Here is a 27804-nt window from a genome sequence, read left to right on the forward strand (position 1 = left end):
AAATTTTTGCCCTTTAAATGACTAAAACGGAATCCAGATCCGGACTACTACAATAGGAAAATTAGGAACCTTAAAAGGAAAGTAAGGAAAACTTACAACGAAAAGCAATTTTGTTCGGAGCATATGATTAGGTTTCACAAACTGTCCAAAGAACTCGCTTCTGAAAAGAGTGCCCTTCCAGGGAAATTTTTGCTAGTTGATTTACGTCGCACCGATACAGATAGGTTTTATGGCGATGATAGGACAGGAAAGGCCTAGGAATGGGAGGGAAACGGCCGAAGCCTTAATTACGGTACAGCCCCAGCATTTGCCTGGTGTGAAAATGGGAAACCACGAAAAACCATTTCCAGGGCTGCCGACAGTGGGGTTCGAACCCACTATCTCCGGATCTTTAAGGGAAAATGGGTGGAAAGATCTCTATATGTACGTCAGGAAAGGAAAGGAGCCCGCTGTGATGTGTCAATGATAACGTCCGTAGAAGGTGAGGTGATTACTGAAAATCTACTAATAGCTAATGAATAAAATCATTGGTATGGGAAAGTACTTAATGGGAAGAATAGCCTGGCGATATAAGTAGTAGAGCAGTAGGGTTCCCAAATCCTTAGTCAGAATTTTCTTGCTGAGTCAGCACGCAGTAGTGTAGCTATGAGGGTTCTGACCTGAGGTCATTGACCCCTAGTATAGTAGGTGTGCAATTTCGATTTGTGGATTAGGCATGAGAGAGCGAGCCTAACATCACAGTCGCAATCTTGAGGGGCCTAACACCTCTTTAACGTCTAGTTGCCCTTCCAGACCCCTAAGAGAGCGAGCCTAACCTCACATCCGCCACCTTGAGGGGCACAACCTTAGTTTTACGGCAAGATGCCCTTCCCGACGCCAATGGCACAAGATGGTGGCTATACACAGCTAATTATGAGACAGCCCAGGAGCGCTTGCGCAAGATGGCGGCTAAACATGGCCTCTTGTGAGACGGCCTATGGGCGCTTGCGCAAGATGGCGGTTATACATAAGCTCTTATGAGACGGCCGAAGGGCGCTTGTGCAAGATGGCGGCTATACAAAGACAGCCTGAGAGCGCTTGCGCAAGATGGCGGCTATATATAGGCTCTTATGAGGCGGACGAAAGGCGCTTGCGCAAGATGGCGGCTATACATAGAATCTCTTGAGACGGCCAAAGGGCTCTTGCGCAAGATGGTGTCTATATATAGGCTCTTATGAGACGGCCGAAGGGCGCCTGCGCAAGATGACGGCTAGGCTATACAAAAACAGATCAGGAGCACTTGCGCAAGATGGTGGTTATACATAGGCTCTTACAAGACGGCCTAGGGGCGCTTGCGCAAAATGGTGGCTGCGCTTATGAGACGGCATAGGGGCGTTTGCGCAAGATGGCGGCTATACATAGGCCCTTATGAGACGACCTAAGTGCGCTTTTAAGATGGCGGCTATACATAGGCTCTTATAAGACGGCCGAAGGGCCCTAGCGCAAGATGGCGGCTATACAAAGACGGTTCAGGGGCACTTGCGCAAGATGGCGGCTGCTCTTATGAGACGGCACAGGGGCGCTTGCTCTAGATGACGGCTATACACAGGCTCTTATGAGACGGCCTAGGGGAGCTTACGCAAGATGTCAGCAATACATAGGCTCTTATAAGACGGCCGATGGCCGCTTGCGCAAGATGGCGGCTATACAAAGACGGCTCAGGGCCGCATGCGCAAGATGGTGGTAATACATAGGCTCTTATGAGACAGCCGAAGTGCGCTTGCGCAGAATGGCGTCTGTACATTGACGGCACAAGGTCGCTTGCGCGAGATTGCGGCTATACACAAGCTCTTATGGAGAAAGCTACCTGAGGGGCTTGCTGCGAAAGATTGCGGCTATATACAGGCTCTTATGAGACGGCCTAGGTGCGCTTGCGCAAAATAGCGGCTATACACAGACTCTTATGCAGAACGATGACGGTAATGGGCGATTGCAATAGATGGTGTCTATACACGAGCTTTTATGGAGAAAGATGACAGCCATGGGCGATTGCAAAAGATGACTGCTATACATGGGCTTTTATGAGACTACATCCTAGAAACTCGGTCAGGGGTTACTGTGCAAGGTGGCGGCTATACATAAGCTCTTAGGAGACGGCCTAGGCGCGATTGCATACGATGGCGGCTATACACTACCTCTTATGAAGATAGCTGGCCCAGGGTCTACTGCGCAAGATGGCGGCTATACATTGGCTCTTATGGAGAAAGCTGGTCTAGAGGAGATATAGGATTTAAGGAGACGGCTTAAGAGCGCTTGCCCAAGATAGCGATTATACACAGGCTCTTATGGGGAAAGATAGCCCAGGGGCTACAGCGAAATATGGCGGCTATACATATGCACTTATTACCTCTTCCTCCTCTAACGGGAGGACACAGCCGCTCTTCTCCCCCTCTTCCTTCTCCTTCATCTCCTCCTCATTCGTATAGCAAAAGGGCAAGAGGGCTCCTCTTCCTGGCAAAAGGGAAAATGGGCAAAAGTACACCTCTTCATTTGTAGGGCAAAAGGGCAAGAGGGCTTTTCAATATCCGTTTGGCAAAAGGACACCTCTTCCTAGCAAAAGGGTAAAAGGGCTTATCTTCTGGGCAAAAGGGAAAAAGGGCTCCTCCTCATCCGTGTAGCAAAAGGGGAAAGGGCTCCTCTTCCTGGCAAAAGGGCAAATGGGGAAAAAAGGACACCTCCTTCTCATTCAGAGGGCAAAAGTTGAAAAGGGCTCCTCTTCATAGCAAAAGGGCAAAGGGCTTTTTCCTTATCCATTTGGCAAATGTGCACCTCTTCCTAGCAAAAGGGCAAAATGGTTCCTTTTCCGGGTAAAAAGGCTCCTCCTTATCCATATGGCAAAGGGCAAAAGGTCAAAAGGTCAAAGAGGCTCCTCTTCCTGGCAAATGGCTCCTCCTGCTCATGGCAAAAGGGAAAAAGGACTCCTCCTTACAGTTACCGAGGTTACCTCGATCCCTCCTCCTACGGACAGGCCCTGTCTTGAATTGGACGTTACATTTCAAACAAATATACTTACGTTATGTAGCGTTGTCCTCGCCGCATAAGTTTTTCGAGTGAGGATTGATCGGTAGAAGGAGGAGGCGGTAAGCAAAAGGTAATAGATTTTTAAGCATGAAAAACTATTGTAGGATTGGCAATTGCTGTATCCGACAAGACAAATCAATCTATTTACAGAATGCAATTGCAAAAATATAGATTTGACATGCCGTATGTCTTTATCCGACAAGACAAAACATGTTGACTATTAAACAGAAAAAAGTTACCGCTACTCTACTGTATGCCTCTATTCGTCAAGACAAGTTACAGTTAGCACACACACTAGAACTGATTGTAGAACAAGACAAAACATGTTGGCTATAAGTGTTCAGAACAGAAAAACTAATAACGCAAAATATGATAATATTAATAAGATTAAGATTAATCTCTCTATTGATACAATTGCAGTTCTATGCAATCAACGCGCACACATAAAATTGCAAATGTTGTATATCTCTATCCGACATACTTCTTCTAAATCACTGCAGATAAAATTATTTTTGTTACTATTTAGCAGATGATACTTTTGTCCTAAGGAGAGCGATTTTGTGGGATTCGATCAATCAATCACTACTGATCTGCATTTAGTGCAATCGCCCAGGTTGCAGATTCCCTATCTGTTGTTTTCCAGCCTTTTCTTAAATTATTGCAAAGAAATTAGAAATTTATTGAACATCTCCCTTGCTAAGTTATTCCAATCCCTAACTCCCCGCCCTATAAACGAATATTTGCCCCAATTTTTCCTCTTGAATTCCAATTTTATCTTCATATTGTGATCTTTCCTACATTTAAAGACACCACTCAAACTTATTCGTCTACTAATGTCCTCCCACGCCATCTCTCCACTGACAGCTCGGAACATACCACTTAGTCGAGCAGCTCGTCTCCTTTCACCCAAGTCTTCCCAGCCCAAACTTTGCAACATTTTTGCAACAATAGTCTTTTGTCGGAAATCACCCAGAACGAATCGAGCTGCTTTTATTTCGATTTTTTTCCAGTTCTTGAATCAAGTAATCCTTGTGAGGGTGCCATACACTGTAACCATACTCCAGTGTTCTGGCTTCGGGAGGGGAGAACTGTAATGTGAAAATGGGAACTAATATTTACGGGACATAACTGAATTATTACATCAAAGCATCTAAGTGTATTTATTTATTCATCTGTCATGTCGACTTGTGTATCCAGCCGTTATCTGTATTATCGGCCATTGTTGGAACTGTTTCCTAACTGTGGAAGTTACCAGACCAATTTAATTCAAGTTATCTATCCATTATTGTCAGGCATTTGACTGGACTCTGTAATGCGCCGAATTATCATTTGTAACTTCTGCGCATTTTCGCGGTGCACGCATTGAATTATGGGACTGCCTCTCGCCTAGCTCGGTGTGAGCTCAGTAGTCTGCAGCAGTCAGCTCCCCGTTACTCTCCAAGATGGCTGTGTTGTATGAAGCTCCCAAGCAGACGGCTTGGCGAAAAGGGAAAGCTATTATAATGGAGCTTGACTCCGGGGGTTAAAGTGTAATGTGAGGGCTAGGCCCTGTGTTATTTTTTTTGAAGTTATTCAGTGTGCTCCAACCTTAATATTTTCCTAATGTAACATATAAACTTGGTGCAGTGTGTAACCGTTATCGGTATGAAAAGTTTCAAGTGTCTTGTAAGTTTGGATATCTTTACTCCAAGTAAGTACTGAAAATTATAATTTATTGAAGGGATCCCATTCGTTCAGGCACCAGTGTGAGTAATTTCATCGTGGACATGAGCAACATTATAAACGACAATTTTGGTATAGTGCAACCTTGTAAGCAAAATTTGATATCTGTTTGAACCGAACCGGTTGGAAAAAGAAAATCTAATGTAATGTAGGGAGCTCGGGATCGCTAGTTATGCATCTATGAGGTGATATTTTGTGTAAGTGATTTTGTCTTACGTTTTTGTCGGGGTCCATTATTGCCAACTGTGTTTCTTGATGTTCATTATGATGACGATTATTATTATTATTTTTATTACTTTTTTTTTTTGGTAATTTATTTCGGTGCGTGTTTTCTCCCTTAGTTTTTTTCTGGTTGGATGTAATTGCTGTCTGATTTTGTCCTATTGCCTTCGTGGCTGGTTATCTGTACGTAATGATTATCGCGTTGTTACGGGCCTTAATTAATGACACCTCATATTCGCATCGTAGCGCATTCCACGGCCCCCTCTGTTCTAAAGTATGTAAATCGCTGGTGATTGATTAAGTAAGGCTAATGTAAACTGGTTCTATCACCTCTTGGATAAGTAATAATTATTATTATTAATATTATTATTTTAATTACTTACAATCTTAAAATTGAAATTTGCTGGTCGAAATTAAGTTTAATAATGGGAGTTTTCTTTCGTTGTCTTATTATCTTTTCTCCCATTGTTTGGGTTCCTTGCTTTTGTCTTTATTACGTCATGTCACCCCTTCTTATCTAATCTGATGATACGTTAATATTTTGGGTGGCTTTGATGATTATTATGGGATCTTGGCTTCGCGTCGGTAACGGGTAGCTCTTGTTGGGTGCTTCAGTGTTCCTTATTTTTTTATGAGTGCACCGTTAATTGTAAATTTCCTTTAAAATACTTCATTTTGTTGGGATTGCTGTGCACTATTATTTTATTGTGTTTTCATCTAGCTCGTTTCTTTTGTGTAATGTTTATTCGCGGTTGGAGCCACTAAATTTTCTTCTTTTTCGTGTGTCCTTGTGTGCGTCTTGTAACTTAGTATCTTGTAGTGTAGCAAATTTCAGTTTTAAAGTGATTTTATATCGCGGGCCCGCATATCGGTTGCAACCAATTTTAAAATAATATTATTTCCTGTATGTAAGGTAATGAGTTATTAATGAATTTTCAAACCTTAATTTCGGCGGAAGCCTATGTTAATGTGAGCTTCATTTCTCCTTAATTTCAACTTTATTTTAAAGTACTGTTTTCCTCATCTAGTTTGATTGCATTTTTAAATTTTAGAAAAAGAATTATATATATATATTTTTTTATTATTGTTCTTATTTTATACCATTTTCAAATTACATTTGCTTAGTAAATTTTCTTCATTTCAAATTTATCTGGTGTGTCATTTAGTAGCTAGCAATATTTACCTGGCAACCTGTCAAAGTTATGTAAGATCCTGGCCTTTTTAATTCTCGCTTTGCCTTCCACGCTTCATATTTTATGCTACTGCCTTTCGGTAAGTATTGTGCTTGTTTTCTTCTTGATGTTTGTGCTTTCCTTTTGAATGTTTGGTTTCTGATTGGTAAGGTTGCAGTACTTTGTATTAACACCTATATACTGTACTTACAATGATCCCTATAGGTAACTTTCACCCCATCAACACAGTAATTAGAACTGAGGAGGACTTTTCCTATTTGTGAAACTCACGACCTGACTTTTAGCCCCGTTTATCATCATACCATTGCCTACTGTTCACCTCACAACATTATCGAGGTCATTTTGCAGTTGCTCACAGTCTTGTAACTTCTTTATTACTCTGCAGAGAACAACATTAACTGAAAAAGGACTTATCTCTGATTCCAGGTCTTTACACATATCATATATGTATATATAAGAAAACATGAAGGTCCAATAATACTGCCTTGAGGAATTCCCCTCCGAATTATTACAGGGACAGATAAAGCTTTGCCTACTCGGCGATTGTTGGACGTGAACAACGCAACCGATCAACACAGCTTTAAAACACCAAATGCCTAATTTCTCCGCTTAAGTGATCAGTGTCAAGCCGACTCGACATCAAAAGAGTATCACTCTTTACTCTCCAGACTTTGTACATACTTTTATATATGTTTATATATGTTATTTTACATTGATTCTTTAGTACGAGGACTACTGACATCCACGAGGTTATGTTTTTACAACTCTAAGCACCCCACTTGTACTTTGTTCCAAACTTGTTTGTATATATATTATTAATTACTACTCACCTGTACCATACTAACATTTCTCATCTCATTACCACACTTCACTTTATAAATTATAAATCCATACTATTATTTCAGTTAAAAATAACATGTTTTAGGATTCGACAAAAACTTATGTATGCTTTAATATGGCTGATGATGACCCCTAGTTGGGTCGAAACTAGTTCAATGTAATTTATAACATTGTAAATACGGTACATATTAGTACTGAATAGGTGGAAACCTTTACTGTGTTACTATTCATATGTCATTCTCAGTTCAGTACGGACCAACAACATGAAATTCATAACCCTTGATGAAAAAGTCCAATTTCACCCACTTCTGCCGGTAGTCTCCCATGATCTACCCCATCAAATGCCTTAGACAGGTCAATCGCGATACAGTCCAATTGACCTTCTGAATCCAGGATATCTGCTGTACCTTGCTGGAATCCTACATGTTGAGCTTCAGTGGAATAACCTTTCCTAAACACAAAAGGCCTTCTATTGAACCAGTTATTAATTTCGAAAACATGTCTTATATAATCAGAAAGAATACTTTCCCAAAGCTTACATGCAATGCATGTCAAACTGGCCTGTAATTTTCAGCTTTATGTCATAACACCCTTTCCTTTATACACAGGGGCTACTATAGCAACTCTCCATTAATTTGGTATAGCTCCTTCATGCAAACAGCAATCAAATAAGTACTTCAGATATGGTACTATATCCCAACCCATTGTCTTTAGTAAGAAAGTAAACTTTATTTTCTCCCGATCTTCCAATTTCACAACCTAATCGATCTTAGCGGAGTAAAATGGAAATTCTCAATTGAAAAAACAACCAAGCAAAACTAGAAAAGTTACTAGCAATAAACAAAAAACAATGAAACCAACACTATATAGAATATACATTATAAGGATAAGATAATAACCCACGCTGGTGGGCATAACAACATTAAACACAAAAACAAGGGAAAAGTAAACCCACTGGCATCGCGGCCAACTGTGTTAAATAGAAAACAAAAAAAGGCAAAATACGGCAACCCAAGGTTAACAACCTCACTTCCTGGGTTCGTGATAGCGTGTGTCACCCGATCTCTCCTGACCTAGCAGCGAGGAAGACTGACATTTTCTGTGTGCTGATTCGCGAAATTTAACACTATGCCTGTGTCATGACAAACCACTACTAGGATCTTCCTCCTCTTGGCACAACTGAGAATTTACCTTTAAGGCTGCCGTACATCTAATTCTGATTTTTGTTAAACACCTACACAGATTTCCAGAATTCTTCCATCCCGACACTAACCACCTTAGAAGCTTATCTCCATTGCACGGATGGGAGATCCACTCCAACTGTTGTTTATGAAACACCCGCCTCTTTTCCAGCCTTTCTTTACACTCTGTCAGCAAATGAAAGTCCTTCCTTTCTTCACCACATAATACACACACAACGTACTTTCAACTTCGTCCAATCTTTATTAATATGTACACCTAACAACCACCAGATTAGCTCTCACCTCACCACCCTATTTACATTTTCTACTCTCAAATTTACCATCTGATCAACCCTCAGAAACATTTTTAGGGTAGCCCTCATCCGACATTCGGCCACCAGCACTTGGTCAGCAATATCTCTCGCCCTCTTAATCACATGTTTCCAATACGTGCTCCTACTCCTCCCACATTTAAAAGTATAAAATTCGCCCAGCCCCAGTCTATCTAAGGTATTTTTCACTTTGTCCACCCAGTAATCACCATAATAGTCCTCCATTTGACATTGGTAGGCCGATTGCAGAATTAGACCCCCTTCACCTTCTCTTAATCCACACCAGTAACCAAGCACTCTTTTTTAAAATATCAATCTTGATGTACTCTTTACACAACATCTTCGCCCTGCATTCGCGGTGCACAAGGGTAGGCCCATAACAATTTTACAGAACCCACTCTCCACCTGCTCTAATATCACTCATTCCTTTTCTACGCCCCAGACCTCCGAAGCATACAGCATTTTACTCTTCACCACCGCATTAAACACCATACTTTGTATAGCATAGCTTGCCTCCTAAATTTATTTTCCAATATCCTAGTTACTGAGAGTGCCGTTTGGCCCTTCCATTTGGCCCGCCTAATCTGCTCCCTCCAGTTACCATTCTACTCAACATCACTCCCAGGTACTCCATCTTCTTCTCCATCTCTATCACTTCCCCATTTATAATCCACTTTAATCCCTGTTTCTTCTTATTCCCTTTACTGCATACCATCACCTTAGACTTCTTACTGTTGACCTTCATGACCATTTCTTCGCAACACTCCCTACTTCATTCAAACTTCTTTGCAGACTTCCCGCTGTCAACGATAGCAACAATACGTCATCTGCAAAGATCAATCCTGGAATTCCTTGTTTGCCTAGTACCGGGTGAGCCCACGTCCTCTCTGCATGACCGCCTAGTAGGTCGTTAATAAACAATAGGTAAAGGATTGGCGACAATTTACATCCCTGTTTCAGCCCAGCTTTCGACTCAATCATTCCACTCTCCATCCCTTCCTCCACCCTGATGCTACAATAGACTTTCTCATATATACTTCTGATCGCTCTTCTCATCTTCTCTCCCACCCCAACCCTCCCCAATCATTCAAACAAGACCTCACGGCTCACTGTACCGAACGCCTTCTGAAAGTCAATTGTAGCAATAAACACTTTGGCGCCTACTTTTCTCACATATTTATATTTATAGTTCTCACAATCATTAAATTATCAGCCGTCATCCTCCCTTTCCTGAATCCATTTTGAAAAATCGACAGAATTGAGTAATCCTCTGCTCACTTCCTCAAGCTGTTTGCTAGAATACCCGTGTAAACCCTGCTCATTGAGTGCAGCAGGGTTATATTTCTATAATTACTGGGATTTGTCCTCTCCCCTTTGTTTTTATAAATAGGACATATCATCCACTTCTGCCATTCTTTAGGGAATTGCGCCCCTTCGAATATCTTGTTTAGGAATGTTACCAAACTATTATCTGCCTATTTTTGCTACCTCCTTCCAATACACATTAGTTATCCCACTTTCCCCTCCCGTAGTCCTGATCTTCAGTTAACTTATCACACCCATCACCTCCTCACCTGTTATTCTCTTATCCAACTCTTGACAATCCCTCTCTAACCCCCTTTCTACTTTATAACCTCCATCAACCCTTACCCACCCTTCCTGTTCGCCTAATAGTTCCTGGAATTAATCTACCCATGTTCCATATTCGATTTTCTGTTTCGTCTCCCTACTCGTCCCCCTCTTACTTTTATTAACCCTTTCCCACACCTTATCTCCTTCCCTGTTTTACACACCCTGTTTAAAGCTTCCGTTTGAGTCGCCTGCCATGCCTTTTTCTTCTCTCCTAGCATTTTCTTAAATTCCTTCCTCAACCTGCAGAATTGTTCCCTTAAACCCCTCCCACCATGATTCCTGAACTCAGCCAGCGCTCTCATCACTGCCTTTCTTTTCGCTTTACATTCCTTATAAAACCAAACATCCCCCACCTCTCCGGTCTTATTCCTGTATGATTTTTCCTCCACTACTGTTCTCCCCGGATATTCCAGTAGTTCTACTGCTCTATCAATGTTATTGCCTTCCACTGCTACCTCAATCCCCACCCTGATGATCTGGAATTCTTCCTTTTCCAGGTACTTGTTTAACTTCGCTTTACCCTCCTCTGTCCAGATATGCTTGGAGACCCTGCGGACACTCTCACTCCCCCCTCTTCCTGATCCCCTCTCTTCCGCACCCCCATTCCTATTCACTATTATATACCGGGGAATGGTGGGATTCCACCCAATCAAACATTTCCATCCTGTTGATTCTGTCTAACATATCTTCCAAACTAATAATCAGATGAATAACACTTCCTCCTTCATTTCTAACATATGTCATTTTTCCTTCCCTTTCGCCCTTCCACCACCCATTTAGAATGTGCAAGTCGTTCGCCCCACATACTTCTAACAACTCCTGTCCGTAAACTTTCCTCCCCTTATCTTCACTTATCCTACCTCGCATCTTTACTCTCATTTCCTCTCTACCATACTCTGGGCTGGAGCACCCAATTCTCGCATTTAAGTCCCCTAACAAAATCGATCGATCCTCTTCATACTTTCCGCTAATAATATCCATTTCCTCTTTCAGACCATCATTGATTAAATAATTTGCATATACTGATCCACTTGGTGGGATGTATATAAAATTCATACACACATTCTTCCTTTCAGCTCCCTCCATTTTAAACCTAACCCATAAAACCTCTCCTAGCGCATTATCTATATCTATAAATTGATTAATGACATTCCGCCAGGATTCCTCCCCTTCTTTCCTTGCTTTTTCTTTGTTTTATTCCTTCCCACGAACCCCTTCCAGGTTAGATTTATCCCTTCTTTTAGCCATGCCTCTAGGAGGGCCACTATATCAAAACTCTCCACCATCTTACTAACCTCTTCATTCCCTAACTTACTTCCTAACCCTTCAATATTTAAAAAGCCTATCTCACACCCTAGCTACCTACTACCCTCCTTTGCCCCCTGCTTGTCACCCTTATTTTTATTTACCTCAGCTGTGTTATTCAACTTACTTCTAGTTCTGCGCAGTCCTTCCGTTTCCTCTCTGCTCTCACCTTCTTAGACGTCTTACCAGACTCTTTGCTCCCCCACTCCCCCTGACCTTTACTTTTCTTCCCCCACAGATCTTTCAGACTTACTCTTCTAGTCCTGGTCGTTACCTCTCTCCGTCTACTTTCCTCCTCCTCCACAACAGAAATTTCCGTTGGCGCACGACTGCTCACGCCTCTCTCCGTACGATGAACATACTCTTCTTCTTCCCGGCCATCTTCACTCTTCCCTCCTCCTTTTTTCGCACTGGTCCTCTCTCCTCTCCTCGCCAACAGCCATTTCTCCATCATCCCCCGCCGAGTTCTCCTCTTCTCTTGTCGCCCCTGCCGCTCTCTTTTCCCTAATCGTCTGTAGGTAATTCTGGTCCATATGTTGCAAACTTTCTGCTGTCCATTCTCTTACCCAACATCCATTCCCAACCACCAACTTATTGTCCCTAATGAACGCTCTCAATCCTTGTCTCCTCGCACTCCACATGTGTACTCAATTCAGTTTTCGTCTCCCTTCTGCACTGCTAATTTCCAGGCCTCACTCGATAAAGTTCTAGCGCTATCCCCATACCTCAGCACACATTCAGCACATCCGTCCACACTGCTTACTCGCTTGAGACTGAGAGTCTTTAGTATATCCCCCGAAATCTTATCAATTTCAGGCGCTTTTCTAATTTTCACCTTCTGTATCTTACTGTAAATGCCATTGTTGTCATAGGTAAATTTCAATATTCTTTAGTATTAGTCACCTCCACTATCTGGACATTATCCTTGTAACCAACAATCTTTACATAATGTCAACTGAATACTTCTGCCTTTTGAAGATCCTCGCATACACACTCCCCTCGTTCATTAATTATTTCTGGAATATTCTTCTTGGAACCTGTTTCGGCCTTAAAGTACCTATACACACTCTTTCATTTTTCACTAAAATTTGTATGGCTGCCTATTATGCTTGCCATCATGTTATCCTTAGCTGACTTCTTAGCTAGATTCAATTTCTTAGTAAGTTCCTTCAATTTTTCTTTACTTCCGCAGATATTTCTAACTCGATTTCTTTCCAACCTGCACCGACTGTTTATTTTTTTGCTAGGGGCTTTACGTCGCACCGACACAGATAGGTCTTATGGCGACGATGGGATAGAAGGCCTAGGAGTTGGAAGGAAGCGGCCGTGGCCTTAATTAAGGTACAGCCCCAGCATTTGCCTGGTGTGAAAATGGGAAACCACGGAAAACCATCTTCAAGGCTGCCGATAGTGGGATTCGAACCTACTATCTCCCGGATGCAAGCTCACAGCCGTGCGCCTCTACATGCACGGCCAACTCGCCCGGTACACCGACTGTTTAGTCTCTTTACTTCTCTGTTATAATACATGTACCTTACCACCTTTAAAGGTACAAACCGATTTTCAAATTCCTCAAGAATTGCTTTAAACCCATCGCAGAGTCTCTTTACATTATTATTTACCGTTTTCCACCAATCATAGTTAATTTTTTAAACCCCCCCTTACGCCTTATTTCATCAGCCATACGGTACTACCTAACAGTCCTAATTTTAATATCTTCCTTTCTTTCACATTTATTTTTAACTTCCACAAAAACAGCTTCGTGATCATTAATACCATCTATTACTTCGATTTCCCTCTAGAGATCATCTGGTTTTACCAGCACGATATCAAATATATTCCTCCCTCTAGTTGGTTCCATCACTTTCTGAATCACCTGTCCTTCCCATATTAACTTATTTGACATTTGTTGGTCATGCTTCCTGTCGTTCGCATTACGCTCCCAATTGATATTTGGTAAATTGAGATCTCGTGCTACAATCACCTTCATTTCCATGTCGTTTCCCACATAGCTGATTATCTTATCAAATCATTCTGATTCCATGTCAGCGCTACCCTTTCTCGGTCTGTACACCCCAAATACATCAGTTACTTATTATCTTTAGAAATGAGCCTTACAACTAGAATTTCGTGTTTGTCACATTTAACTTTTTCGTAGCTTACAAATTCTTCTTTCACCAGAATGAATACTCCCCGCCTACCATTCCTATCCTGTCTCTACGATACACCCTCCAATTACATGAGAAAATTTCTGCATCCATTATATCATTTCTCAGCCACGATTCAACTCCTATTACAATATCTGGAAAGTATATATCTATACAATTAATTAATTCTACTCCTTTCTTTGCAATACTTCTACAGTTGAGCACTAACATTTTTATGTCATCCCTACTTGTTTTCCAGTTCCTTGTTTTCATAACACCGCTCCCTAGGCCACCCAGCTTCCCTGAATGTACCTCCCTATAACCCTTCTAAACAAACGTTCTAACTTATATGTACCACTGCGGTTTGATTGAAGGCCATGTGAGCGTAGATCCCTATCTACTACGCACCCATTAGGATCTAGAAGTCTCATTCCCAGTTTCGCACATACCCACTCCATTCTCTAATTTCAATCCCCAATCACCTTCCAGTCAGAATCCCTCCTATATAGTATTCCAGTGATAAAAATCTCTGCTTCCTTAAACTTTACCCGTGTTGCATTTACCAGGTCGAACACATTCCCAACTATGTTGGTACTTATATCTGCTTGTCTTATGTTGTTATTACCAACGTGAAGCACTAGCACCTTATTCTTTCCCTCCTCCTTTTATTCTACTTTCCTCAACATCTGCCTTAACCTAATTTCCTGAATAACACTCTACCCTGGTACTCTTTCCTCCATACACTTTCCCGACATGTCTGACTATGGAATCCCCCATGACCAGTGCTTCAATCCTACCCACCTCATTTGATCCCCTCCCATCCTGGTCAGTCCTATCTTTCCTGAGAGCTGCAGAAGCTACATCATCCTCCCTTTTCTCCATCCCATGACCCTGTTCCACCTGTCTTTTCCTGTCCACTACTCCACATTTCCCTTTCCTACCTTTTCCCTTTCTCCTACTTCCAAACTTCTCAGCAACAGTTCCCTGTTCCTCATCTTCCTTCCGTTGTTTTACCTGCAGTGACTCGTACCGATTTTTCAGACACCTGTCCTGAATTCTGATCCTGAATGGAGCCCTTAGCTTGCAATCTCCTTCCCCTCCTGCAATCTCCTTCTAACACATACAATATAAAAAATCTGTTTAGTAACCGTAAAAGAAAAATCATACTACTCTGCTGATAAAATGATCTTTCTACTTTTACTTACTACTACATCACATTGTGTTAAGGAGAAAAATGATGGATTTTAACCCCGTTCTAACACAATAAAATGTCATAGGATTGAAACTTTGTTTACAAGGGAGAGGAATATAAGTGTACATCCTTGTAAAGCAATAATCACTGCTATCAGGCTGATGAAATGAGCTGTAAGAGGGATTTTAGGGACGACTACTTACGCGACATTCTTTTTAAGTCGACAGGTGTTTTGAATTGATGTAACCTCGAAGGATTTTCTTCTACGAATCGAATACTCAGCCTCATAAACTACCACATAGTAGAACGGAATGCTAACACTTACAACAGGTTTTTTGTGTGTTTAGAACATTGATTGTCTGATTGAAACATTTGATGAATGTAGATTTAAACACTAGAGTTATTTCACAAGACTAGAAAAGGGCAAAATGACGAAAGGACTTTTCCTCCTCCTCCTAACCCCGCTCTCCTCCTAGGGAAAAAGGGCTAATGGGCTAAGGTGCCTCTCCTCTCTTTATCCGGGCATGAGACCGGCTCTACGTCTAGAGGCGGAGTTAACACCCTAAGGAAGGGAGAATATTGGAAAATAATGTATACTAATATACCACTCGATCGACTATATAGTGCAGAAGGATGATTTAAGTGAGGGTAATCGCTGGGAATGTAGCACCTCTGAGCCGTCTTTGTATAACCGCCATCTTGCGCAAGTGCCGCTAGGCCGTCTCATAAGGAGCCTATGTATAGCCACCATCTTGCGCAAGCGCTCCTTGGCCGCCTCATCTGGAGCTGTGTACAAGCCGTCATCTTGTTCAATTGGGGTCGGGAAAGGCATCTTGCCGTAAAACTAAGTCCCTCAAGAGGGCTGATGTGATGTTAGGCTCGCTCTCTTAAGGTAATCGCCCACTACACCACGCCGCGCCGCGCCGCGACGCGCAGCCGAGAAGTAATTTCCGTGGTCTGCTTCTTGTGAAATGAAATGGCTTAACGCCCACTGCAGGGAGCCGCGCCGCGCCGCGCCGCGCGGAACAAGCTTGTGGAATTTCCGCACCAGAAGCCCCCAGGTTTCTGGAACGGAACTTCTTCCTTTCGGCGCGCTTGTATGGGCGAGGGTAGAAGGAAGGAATAACGGAAAGAATGTGGTTTCGTGGCGTTTCGGCAGTCCTCGTGAGTCCTCGACTAGTGCCAGCACGCTCGTACCTTCACGCGGTTAGTGGTATTGTGCACTGTACGCCTTTCTTAGCGAAAGGTGATATTATTTTCTCGCTCTACGCACGGCTTTTTTATTTGCTAGTTGCTTCACGTCGCACCGACACAGATAGGTCTTATGGCGACGATGGGAGAGGAAAGGACTAGGAGTGGGAAGGAAGCGGCCGTGGCCTTAATTACGGTACAGCCCCAGCATTTGCCTGGTGTGAAAATGGGAAACCACGGAAAACCATTTTCAGGGCTGCCGACAGTGGGGTTCGAACCTACTATCTCCCGAACACTAGATACTGGCCGCACTTAAGCGACTGCAGCTATCGAACTCGGTACACACGGCTTAACTAGGTTCAATAGTTCATAGAATTTTTCTTGGGACATACGAAAGCAGTGGGAAAATTTACTTCGGTCCTATAGTAGATCAGGAAATAAATGGTGAAACTCTCCGTACGTTTCCCTTTTCTCATAAATGTTGTGGACCCAAACTTTTCTTTCGCGTTTTTCTTCTTCCTCATTTGCAAATATCGCAACCGCAAATAATAAGTCCTCCTCGGAACTGGAACTCATATTTCTGTGTGAGCTGCACTTCCCCAACTGGAGAGAGGCGGCGCGGTGAGGTGTGCTGTATGGGCGAAGTCTCGGCAAATGGCCCGTGGAATGTTCCACAAGCTTGTTTCGCGCGGCGCGGCGCGGTTCCCTGCAGTGGGCGATTACCTTTAGGCGTCGCGAAGGGTAAATAGCCTTTAGAGTGAGGCTAGGCCCATCAAGATGGCGACTGTGAAGTTAGGCTCGCTCTCTTATGCAAAATCCACAAATCGACATTGCACACCTACTGTACTAGGAGTCAAGGACATCGGGTCAGAACCCGCATAGCTACAATACTGGGTGCTGACTCAGGAAAAAATGCTGACTAAGGATTTGTGAACTCCATTGCTCTACTACTGATGTACATTATCGATTACTCTGATTGTACTCTCTTCCAAATTAGCCGTAGAAAATTACGGAAATAATTAAGTACTTAAGGAAAAATAAGTCGACAGGACCTGGTAATATTGCTGGGGTGGTTCTGAAACTGGGGGGCAGAGCTATTCTACGCTATTTATAAATATTTTTTGCTGTGTCTTTCAACAATACGCAAATTAACGATGACTGGAATAAAGCGACTACAGTCCCGCTTTTTAGCTAAAGGCTGCTAATGGGCAACTATAGACCTATTAACCTAACGTCCATTGTATGCAAACAAATTGGAACACCTCATTTCGGAATATCTAAGGGAACAATGGGTAAAAAGTTCGTGGAAAAATGCTCGGCAACATGGTTTTAGTACAGGTTTCTCCTGCGAGAGGCAGATGTTGTCGATCTTTCAAAATATTAGCGAGTCATTAGACAAAGGTGTGCAAGTTGATGCTATTGTAATTGGTTTTGGTAAATAATTTGTTGTGGTACCACATGACATTCTGATCCGAAAATTAGTGAAAATGAACATTGATAGAAGGGCGGTTCTTTGGATCCGAGAATGTTTTGGGAGACCGCACTGAGACGGTAAATGTGGGAAGTAAATACTCCGACAAGGTTTCTTTAACGTCGGGAGTAGTACAAGGCCACTCCTATTTACGGCGTTTATCAACGATCTCCTGAACGAAATTGGTAGTGAATGCAGATTGTTTGCGGACGACTGCACAATATACGGAAAAATGCTGAATGCCAGCCTGGAATTTTAATCATAATTGGTTAACTTCGGTGGCACGGGGGCTGGGTGTATGTGTCGTTTACATCATCATTTCATCCTCAGCACGACGCGCAGTTCGCCTACGGCGTCAAATCAGAATAACTGCATCTGGTGAGCCGAACTTGTCCTCGGACACTCCCGACACTAAAAGCCATATGCCATTTCATTTGTCATTGAATGCTGGGGATAACAGGTTACTACAAGCCTATATATTGTGCCAGGAATGCCTAAGGACGTATTTTTTCCTGGAACATAGTTCATTATGTCGCCAAGTATTTGCAACAAGACGGCACGGAACAGCTGATTACAGCGTGCAAGCTAACGAGACGGCATGGAAGCTCAGAGCGAGTGAGAGGGTATGTCTTCGGCTGTGACGTAATAGTCACGTGTAGCTGACCCGCTATCGTCTGGAACATTCCAGAAACATTTTTGTATCTCGGAAACCCATTGAGATATAAAAAGTGAATCATATAACCGTAAAGCCCAATACTTGGATTTCACCGTGTTAAAATGTCATGCCAATAGACTCACAGGTTACAGAGATATCATAGTGGAAAGAAAACAAAAACACATTTTTCGGTGAGCGAACACCAGTGACCTCGAGTGCACATATGAAAGAGAGCGTTCAGGGAGGTAGAGAGGATGAGCTCGACTGTGCTAGCGAGAACACGTATGTGCCTCCCGCTTAGCCGTCCCTCTCCTCTCACCGGGACCTTCTGAGAACTTCGAGTGGATACACCACCTGCCCCAACCGGTTACCGCTTCTCGGTACCTAGGTTAGATAGGGAATCTGTGGCCCAGGGACCCGCTTAACAACGGATCATCCCGCGTCCACTAGCTCGAACTAGAATGTCCCCACATCAAAACACACGGAAACAGCCTCGTGATTTCCAAAAGAGCAATAATGCGCTTAAGAAAGAGCAAATTGTCAGCGAGCCTGACACCAATACAGACAAATTCGACGAACCTCAAGAACTGACGGAGTGAGGAGCAGCCGTTCTCACGGCACTCTGCCCGCTCTACAGCCGTCAAACCACCAGCGGAGGGTACAGCGCAGTTCTCACAGCGCACCCCCCGCCAACCACTCCCAGTAGGGTGGGGCTGACCAGGCCCATATCACCACTCAAGGACATCCTTAAGGGCTACGTCCTTAAAATGCCCCAGGGAGCCCCACAATAGCTACCAACGGCCACGCCATGTTGAGTACACCGGTGCTTGTCCCGTCACCGCAGTTGAGCAACATTGGGCGTGGTCAGTGCTTGGATGGCTGACATCAAGCGCGCAGCCCATCGCTAACGGCCCCCGCTACGGCCAATGACCCGGCCAAGCGGAGAGCGGTGGCGACTCACGACAGCGTGCCCCCCGTGAGCAGTGAGCGAAATGCGTCATATGAGCACAGAATAGACTGCACCCCTGATTCTGTGCAAGTAAACCTGACGCAGGACGCTGGCACAATGGGGTATGGCACACAACACATTGCGCTCACCACTACCACCAACACAATCACCACTACCACAACCAGGACAACTCCAATAACCACCCCGTCAACAGCCACTCGTAAGCATATACCGGTGCAGCCGCTGCCCACTCGGCAGGCCGGCTCTCGAGCCGAGCCCCTAGAGAGTAACACGCAGCGCTGGGAAAGCGAAACAGAGAGCATGGCGCTATGTGCGAGTGAACGGGAACCGGGGCTAGGCCCGTACTTGGGAAGGAACAGTCACATGACTCCACTGAGCCAGTGACTGGGGAGAAAGGCAAACAGGAGACTACCTCTCCCCCCAACACAAACCTTGCCGCAAAACCCAACCTAGTGGCAAGCCAGCCAGACGCCGGGAAAGCAGCACTTAGCTCCACCAACCCGCGCGAAGAGGCGACGCACAAGGGAAGGAAAGAGTGTAAGAAAAGACGGACTCGGCGGATGGCGCCACGTAAAGTCCTACCCCTCCCCAAGCAAGCCGGCAAATCGGACTCTGACTCGGACGAGGAAAAACTGGTGATTGATGTATCAAGTACATCCCAGGATGCCGACTCTGAAGGTACGGAGGGAGGGGAGCTGTGCGAGCACGGGGTGACCGAAACCTCGGACCCAGCCACCCAGCCGGGAAACCAGGAAGAATGTTTCAGGGAGGCCAAGAGGGGCTGAAGGAGAAAAGGGGAGGGGAAAGGGAAAGACCCCACGCCTCTGAACCGCAAGGCCCAGCAAGGCGGGGGTCGAAAACCGAGTACCCGAGCCGAAAGCTCCACAGACACGACAATAAACACGAACATGCCACCACCAACAACACAAATCACAAACACGAGGCAGACACTTCAGAAACTACCTCAGCCACCCCAAACAACGAAACCAATCACCCGTAAGGGGTCAACCCCCCACCCCTTACGGTGTACGCCAAGGACACGAAGGAATTCGAAATGGAGCTCCTCAAGAAGCTAACACATGAACAGAGAAACTATTACTTCTCTCGGCCGAAAAATAGACGCACATGAAGCGATCCGGCTGCACATGTCCAGCTTTGAGAGCAATGAAATCGCTATCAAGGTGCAAAAAGGGCCAAATATTAATTATGTAAAAGTATTGCCCAACAGCACCATGAAGCGGTTCGTAGTGAGGACCCCCATTAACGGAAGGAATGTGGACGAAATCCAGCTTGCAATGAAAGCACAGGATATCCCCGCATTCTCCGTGGCGCGGATGCGAACAGGGAATAGTCCAGACAAGGGCAACCTATTCCTAGTTGTCGTGGCGGACACCCCAGGAGCGGACAATTTGCGGAAAATGCGGATGCTCGCGAACATGCTGGTGTCGGTTGAGCCGTACTGCCACCCAGCCATTGGCCCCAATGTGGAGTGTGTCAGAGGCATGGCCATCCAGGGGCGGCGTGCCGACTGGAGCCCAGATGCCGCAGTTGCGCCGCCTCCCACTTGTCCCGCGACTGCCCCCACGGCAGCGACCCCGCGTACTCTAAGTGCGCTAACTGCAGGGGGAAACACGTGGCTAATTACAAGGACTGTCCCAGCCGCAGGGACTTCGAAGCCGCCTATCAAGGCAAAGGGCCAAAGGATGACAAGCGTGGCAACCATAAAACCCAAGCAGGCCCTCCAGGCACAGGCGCTTCACGCAACAAGAAACCTGGCCCGTCAGGCAAAATGGACTCTTCAGGTCTTGCAGGCCCTCCAGGCACAAAGGGCCAAAAAGAAGGCCCTTCAGGCAACCAGCGCCCATCAGGCAGAGGTTTCTTAAACTTCAAACCTACACGGACGGAGGGTAAACACAACCCCGGGCCCTCAGCCCAACCAGCCCCCTCCACCGTCCAAGCTAAGACCTCAGGCAACAACAACAACAACAACAAGAAGACCCAGCCCAATGTAAAGAAACAAATGCAGGTTAAGCCCACGCGTGCTCCCCCGAGCTGCCACAAGGCCCGCCCCAGCTCCACCCCCGCAGGATACCTGCCGACAGCAAACCGGCATCCGCACCAGCGCCCCCCCACACCACACCAACCCCACCACCCACACAGGAACACACACAGCAGCCAGAGGGGAACATGGCAGTAAAGGCGTTCAAGGAAAGGATAGAAGAAATCCTGAAAACCATCTTTCCGATCTTGAACCTCACGGAAATCATAACCACTGGGGTTTTGATGGCCAACATGCTTCCATTCCCCTACGTAAGGGATCTGGCTGATGCGATCTCTGACCTCCTGACCCGAGATGTCTGAACAACACGACGACGACGACGACACTAATAATAATAACAATAACACGCAGGAGCTTCGAGTTCTAATATGGAACTGCCAGGGCGTCAGGTCTAGAAAATATGAACTCGAAGCCTTCCTAACCGCAAACACTATACACGTCGCTCTCCTAACAGAAACCATCCTCCCACCGGGGAAGAAGTTCACCATAAGAGGCTACAACTTATACAGAAGAGACAAGGCTGATAGAGTCGGAGGGGTGGCAGTTCTGGTAAGGAAGGACATTAAACATATGGAACTAGACTTACCAGAACTGGTCGAGCTGGAGGAATGCGGAATTGCCATGCCAGTGCGAGGAACACTCATCAATGTCATAACAGCATACGCACGCCAGACCTAAAAGCCTTAACACACAAGACACTGAAACCGTACTAAGGCCAAATCGAAACACGATCCTATGAAAAGAACTAAATTCGAAAAACGCCAGCCGGGGCTGCCTGAAACCTAACGCAGACGGCACAAGTCTGTACAACCATATGCTATCCCAGGACTATGTGGTAATAGCCCCCAGTGCATCCACGTTCCTAGCTCCAAACGAACAGGTCGACGATATACTAGACATAGCCCTACTGCGTCATATTCCTTAAAGGCACAGCATAAAAGTCATAAACGACCTAGGGTCGAGGCATCAACCAGTGATATTTACACTGGAAGCGAACCCAGAGGAGTATGAGAATAACCCCAAGAGCAGACTCTACTACAAAGCAGCCAAATGGGGTAAATTCGAAAGAAAACTCGATTCACTCCTACAGGGGACTGAGGACATACAAATAGTAAACCCAGCCCAAACGGATGAATCCTTAAAACACTCATAAATGCGATCCACGTAGCCGCAACTGCGAGCATCCCGGTACACAAACCTAAACAACACACTAACATCGAAATACCGGCCCACATTAAAGATCTAATACGCAAGCGCAACCAGCACAAGGGCAACTGGGCCCGATACCACCGCGATGAAGACCTGATACGTAAATATGAACACAGGACTGAAATAGAAACCGAACTAATGGAGTACAGGTCGCGGATCTGGAATAACAAACTGAGTACGTTTGACACAAATACCAGACCGGTGTGGAACTTAGCGAGATATTTCACACGAGAACCACACGTGATCCCAACAATCAGGGAACCTAATGGACCAGTATACGAAAACCATGATAAAGCCGAGGTGATAGCTGACTCACTGGAAGCGGCCTTAGCGCCCAGTGACGAATCGTCAGATCCCGCCTTCATTAGACAAACAGAGGCCAAGGTAGCGGAATTCCTAGCAAATGCATCTAAGCCCGGGGTTAAGAAGACTAATATCCACGAAATTAAGTGGATAATAGATCACTTTAACCCGAAGAAGGCACCCGGCCCAGATGAGATTCAGAACATAATACTCAAAAATCTAACCCCGAAAGCCCTAGCACTACTCACTAAAATATAAATGCAATGTTCCAATTGCAGTATTGTCCGGAACAGTGGAAAAAGGCGAGAATACTTGTATTTGGCAAACCAGGCAAGGACGAATCTAACCCTAATAATTAGAGGCCCATCAGTCTCCTGGACGCCCTCAGCAAAGTATTCGAGAAAATAGTGCTGAAATGGCTAATAGCACATATTAAGGACAGAGGAATCATTCGAAATGAATAATTCGGTTTTAGGAACGGCCACTCCGCCCCGCAACTGCTTAACCGGGTCATAGAACAAGCGACCATCGGACTAAACAAGCGGAGGGACACAGGCACGGTATTCCTTGATATCCAGAAGGCATTCGATAAAGTCTGGCACGAAGACCTATTAGCGAAGTTAATAGACCTCGAATTCCACCCAGGGTCATTAGATTATTAAATCATACCTGGAAGGCCGAGAGTTCCAAGTAGATGTTCACAACACACCGTCAAGCACGCGACCGATCAGGGCGAGCGTAGCCCAGGGGTCACTAATAGGCCCAATCCTGTTCATCCTATTTACGAATGACATGCCGACAGCGGAACTCACTACCACCACATCTACGCGGATGACACTACTATCACAGTACACCACGCTCAGGTACCATGCATCCGAAAGAGACTACAAGTAGCACTGCAAACCCTCGAGACCTGGCTAACTAAATGGCGTATCATGGTCAACGTTGACAAATGCCAAGCTGTGATGTTCACTAGGAAGAACAGACGCACACATAGGTCAGCCAATATAAAACCGCTCAACCTATTTAATCGAGATATAGCATGGCACGACAAGGTCAAATATCTAGGAGTAGTCCTGGAAAGAAAACTAACCATGTTATATCACATTAAAGACATCCAGCGGAAAACACACGCATGACTGTCACAGCTCTATCCTATACCTATACTGAATAAAAGATCCGGTATAAACAAGAGAGTAGCAATCAACATGTACAAGGCCTTAATTAGGCCAATAATAACGTACACAGCCCACGCCTGGGGCTACACTGCTATGACGAAACTGGATAAGCTGGAACTAATACAAAACAAATGCATTCGAGCAGCGGCTAGACTCGCGAATGACACACCAATACGCCACCTACGCGCAATTGCGAAAGTCAGCTCGATAGTATAAATGTACACTGACTGACAGAGCAAATGCAACACCAAGAAGGAGTGGTCAGAACTTTATGCCAATTGCAGGGTAGACTGACGTCACTGAAGTATGCTCATGATGTGAAATGCGCCGCTGTGCTGCGCACGTAGCGAACGATAAATTGGACACGGCGTTGGCGAATGGCCCACTTCGTACCGTGATTTCTCAGCCGACAGTCATTGTAGAACGTGTTGTCGTGTGCCACAGGACACGTGTATAGCTAAGAATGCCAGGCCGCCGTCAACGGAGGCATTTCCAGCAGACAGACGACTTTACGAGGGGTATGGTGATCGGGCTGAGAAGGGCAGGTTGGTCGCTTCGTCAAATCGCAGCCGATACCCATAGGGATGTGTCCACGGTGCAGCGCCTGTGGCGAAGATGGTTGGCGCAGGGACATGTGGCACGTGCGAGGGGTCCAGGCGCAGCCCGAGTGACGTCAGCACGCGAGGATCGGCGCATCCGCCGCCAAGCGGTGGCAGCCCCGCACGCCACGTCAACCGCCATTATTCAGCATGTGCAAGACACCCTGGCTGTTCCAATATCGACCAGAACAATTTCCCGTCGGTTGGTTGAAGGAGGCCTGCACTCCCGGCGTCCGCTCAGAAGACTACCATTGACTCCACAGCATAGACGTGCACGCCTGGCATGGTGCCGGGCTAGAGCGACTTGGATGAGGGAATGGCGGAACGTCGTGTTCTCCGATGAGTCACGCTTCTGTTCTGTCAGTGATAGTCACCGCAGACGAGTGTGGCGTCGGCGTGGAGAAAGGTCAAATCCGGCAGTAACTGTGGAGCGCCCTACCGCTAGACAACGCGGCATCATGGTTTGGGGCGCTATTGCGTATGATTCCACGTCACCTCTAGTGCGTATTCAAGGCACGTTAAATGCCCACCGCTACGTGCAGCATGTGCTGCGGCCGGTGGCACTCCCGTACCTTCAGGGGCTGACCAATGCTCTGTTTCAGCAGGATAATGCCCGCCCACACACTGCTCGCATCTCCCAACAGGCTCTACGAGGTGTACAGATGCTTCCGTGGCCAGCGTACTCTCCGGATCTCTCACCAATCGAACACGTGTGGGATCTCATTGGACGCCGTTTGCAAACTCTGCCCCAGCCTCGTACGGACGACCAACTGTGGCAAATGGTTGACAGAGAATGGAGAACCATCCCTCAGCACACCATCCGCACTCTTATTGACTCTGTACCTCGACGTGTTTCTGCGTGCATCGCCGCTCGCGGCGGTCCTACATCCTACTGAGTCGATGCCGTGCGCATTGTGTAACCTGCATATCGGTTTGAAATAAACATCAATTATTCGTCCGTGCCGTCTCTGTTTTTTCCCCAACTTTCATCCCTTTCGAACCACACCTTCTTGGTGTTGCATTTGCTCTGTCAGTCAGTGTATATATGATAACGATGCATGTATATATGTGTATATATGGTTGCAGAAACAAGTGTGTGCCACCAACACCGCAAAGAAGGGAAGTCATCAGGCGAGAAGAAGAAGCCCCTTACCCAAGTAAGGTTTGGCTATACTCCCCCTTCTCCTTAAAGGAGACTTGGCACCAGGGGCCGCTGGCTGCTGGATCAGCTGGATCAGCTGGCACAAAGCCCAGACGCCAGCGGACCCGCGCCGCACCAGGCAGTGACAAGAAGGACTGATTCTCCATAATAATTGACAAAAGCTAGGAAAATGGTTATGATTGCACGACACATACTCCTAACTAACACAACCTCCGGACATTTCCAGCCCACATCCTTGAAATGTACTGTCAAAAGATGTCAGGTTTTACACATAGGCTCTTTCTGCCTATGTGGTTTTTCCCTGACCCTTCAATACAACACCTTAATATCATCCAACCAATACAAACTCGCCTGGTAACGTGTCTAACATGGAAACAGGCAGATACTCCTTGTATCATTACCACTCTTCCCAGCTATCTCTTTCTACTTAGAACTAATTGCACCAGGGAGGTAGAATCAGTTATGCATCGTAACTCAACCGCGATGGTGTGTCGTGCAGACACTGTGCGGGTCGAAAAACCTGGGACTTTGTCGTTCGTAATGTTGAACTATTCGCCGGACTTATAAAATTTTTCAACAGTGTGTCCATACTTTGAAAATATCTAGCGTGTGTCGAGATTAACATATCTCCGAGATTTACTTCAAATTAATAAAATTTTCAGCCTGTATTAATGTGAACTTTAACTTTCGAGATTGATAACTCGGGACTTATAAAATTTACCGTATATGATAATGTGACTTTAACATTCGACGAGTGCTACTCGAGACTTACAAAATTCGTATCAATGATACTCAGGACTTAGAAATATTCTTGAGATTAGAATTTTCAGTTAGTAGTATAATTGGATGGTTCTGAAGCCACCACCACCACCACAGGCCCCCAGAGGCCTCCTCCACCACCTCATCCTCCTCCCGCGGGAAATTTGAATTTTGGCGCGAGATTTGAGTTTGTAAACCAAGTCACGTGCTTTTTGACAGCTGTCATCAACAACAACGCATCGCTAACCTCACTGCTCCTATCTTGACGGGCCTAAACCTCAGTAGTACCAACTTAACCTAACTAGCGCGAGATTTGAATTTGTAAACAAATCCACGTGTTTTTTGACAGCCACGTGCTTTTTGACAGACAACAACGTATCGCAAACCTCAGTACTACCACCTTGACGGACCTAAACCTTAATGTTACCAACTTAACCTCACTAGCGCGAGATTTGAATCGGTAAACAAATCCACGTGCTTTTTGACAGCTGTCATCCGCCATCTTTAAACTACAGAGCACCGTGCTGCTATCATGCGGGCAATTTCGTCAGCTGTCATCCGCTATCTTTAATCTACAGAACACCGTGCTGCCCTCTTTATGGCTACTACCGTAAGCACGTAGTAGCGGGCAATTTAAAAAGTTCTGTTAGCTATCACCTTCCATCATTAATCAAGAGAGCACCGTGCTCCCATCTTTAGCTAGATAAATTTGAAATGCGGTGGCGGCAAATTGAAAAATTCCACGTGCTCTTGTTTGGAAACAAACTCACGTGTTTTTTTGACAGCTACCATCCGCCATCTTTAATCAAGGGAGCACCGTGCTGCACTCTTTAGCTAGATACCTTTGAAATGTGGAGGCGGATATTTTGAAAAATTCTATGTGCTCTTGTTTGGAAACATACCTACGTGCTTTTTGACGGCTGTCACCCGCCATCTTTAATCAACAGAGCACCGTGCTGCTATCATGCAGGCAATTTCGTCAGCTGTCATCCGTCACCTTTAATCTACAGAGCACCGTGCTGCCCTCTTTATGGCTACTAACTTAAGCATGTAGTAGCGGGTAATTTGAAAAGTTCTGTTAGCTATCATCCGCCATCTTTAATCAAGAGAGCATCGTGCTGCTATATTTATCTAGATACCTTTGAAATACTGTGGTGGATAATTTAAAAAGAAAAATTCTACAGCAGCCATCTCTCGACGCTAATTGCACAAGATGACTCCTTAAGGGTGCTTACGCAAGATGGCTGCTATACATAGGTTCTTATGAGACGCCCTTGGTATGCTTGCGCAAGATGGCAGTTATACATGGCTCCTTATGAGATGCCCTACCGATGCTTGCTCAAGATAGCGGCTGCTCTTATGGGACGACTTAAGGGTCCTTGCACAAGATGGCGTGAGACAACCTAAGGATGCTTGCGCTAG

The sequence above is a fragment of the Anabrus simplex genome, chromosome 2 (assembly GCF_040414725.1).
Source record: "Anabrus simplex isolate iqAnaSimp1 chromosome 2, ASM4041472v1, whole genome shotgun sequence".
Taxonomy (NCBI): Eukaryota; Metazoa; Arthropoda; class Insecta; order Orthoptera; family Tettigoniidae; genus Anabrus; species Anabrus simplex.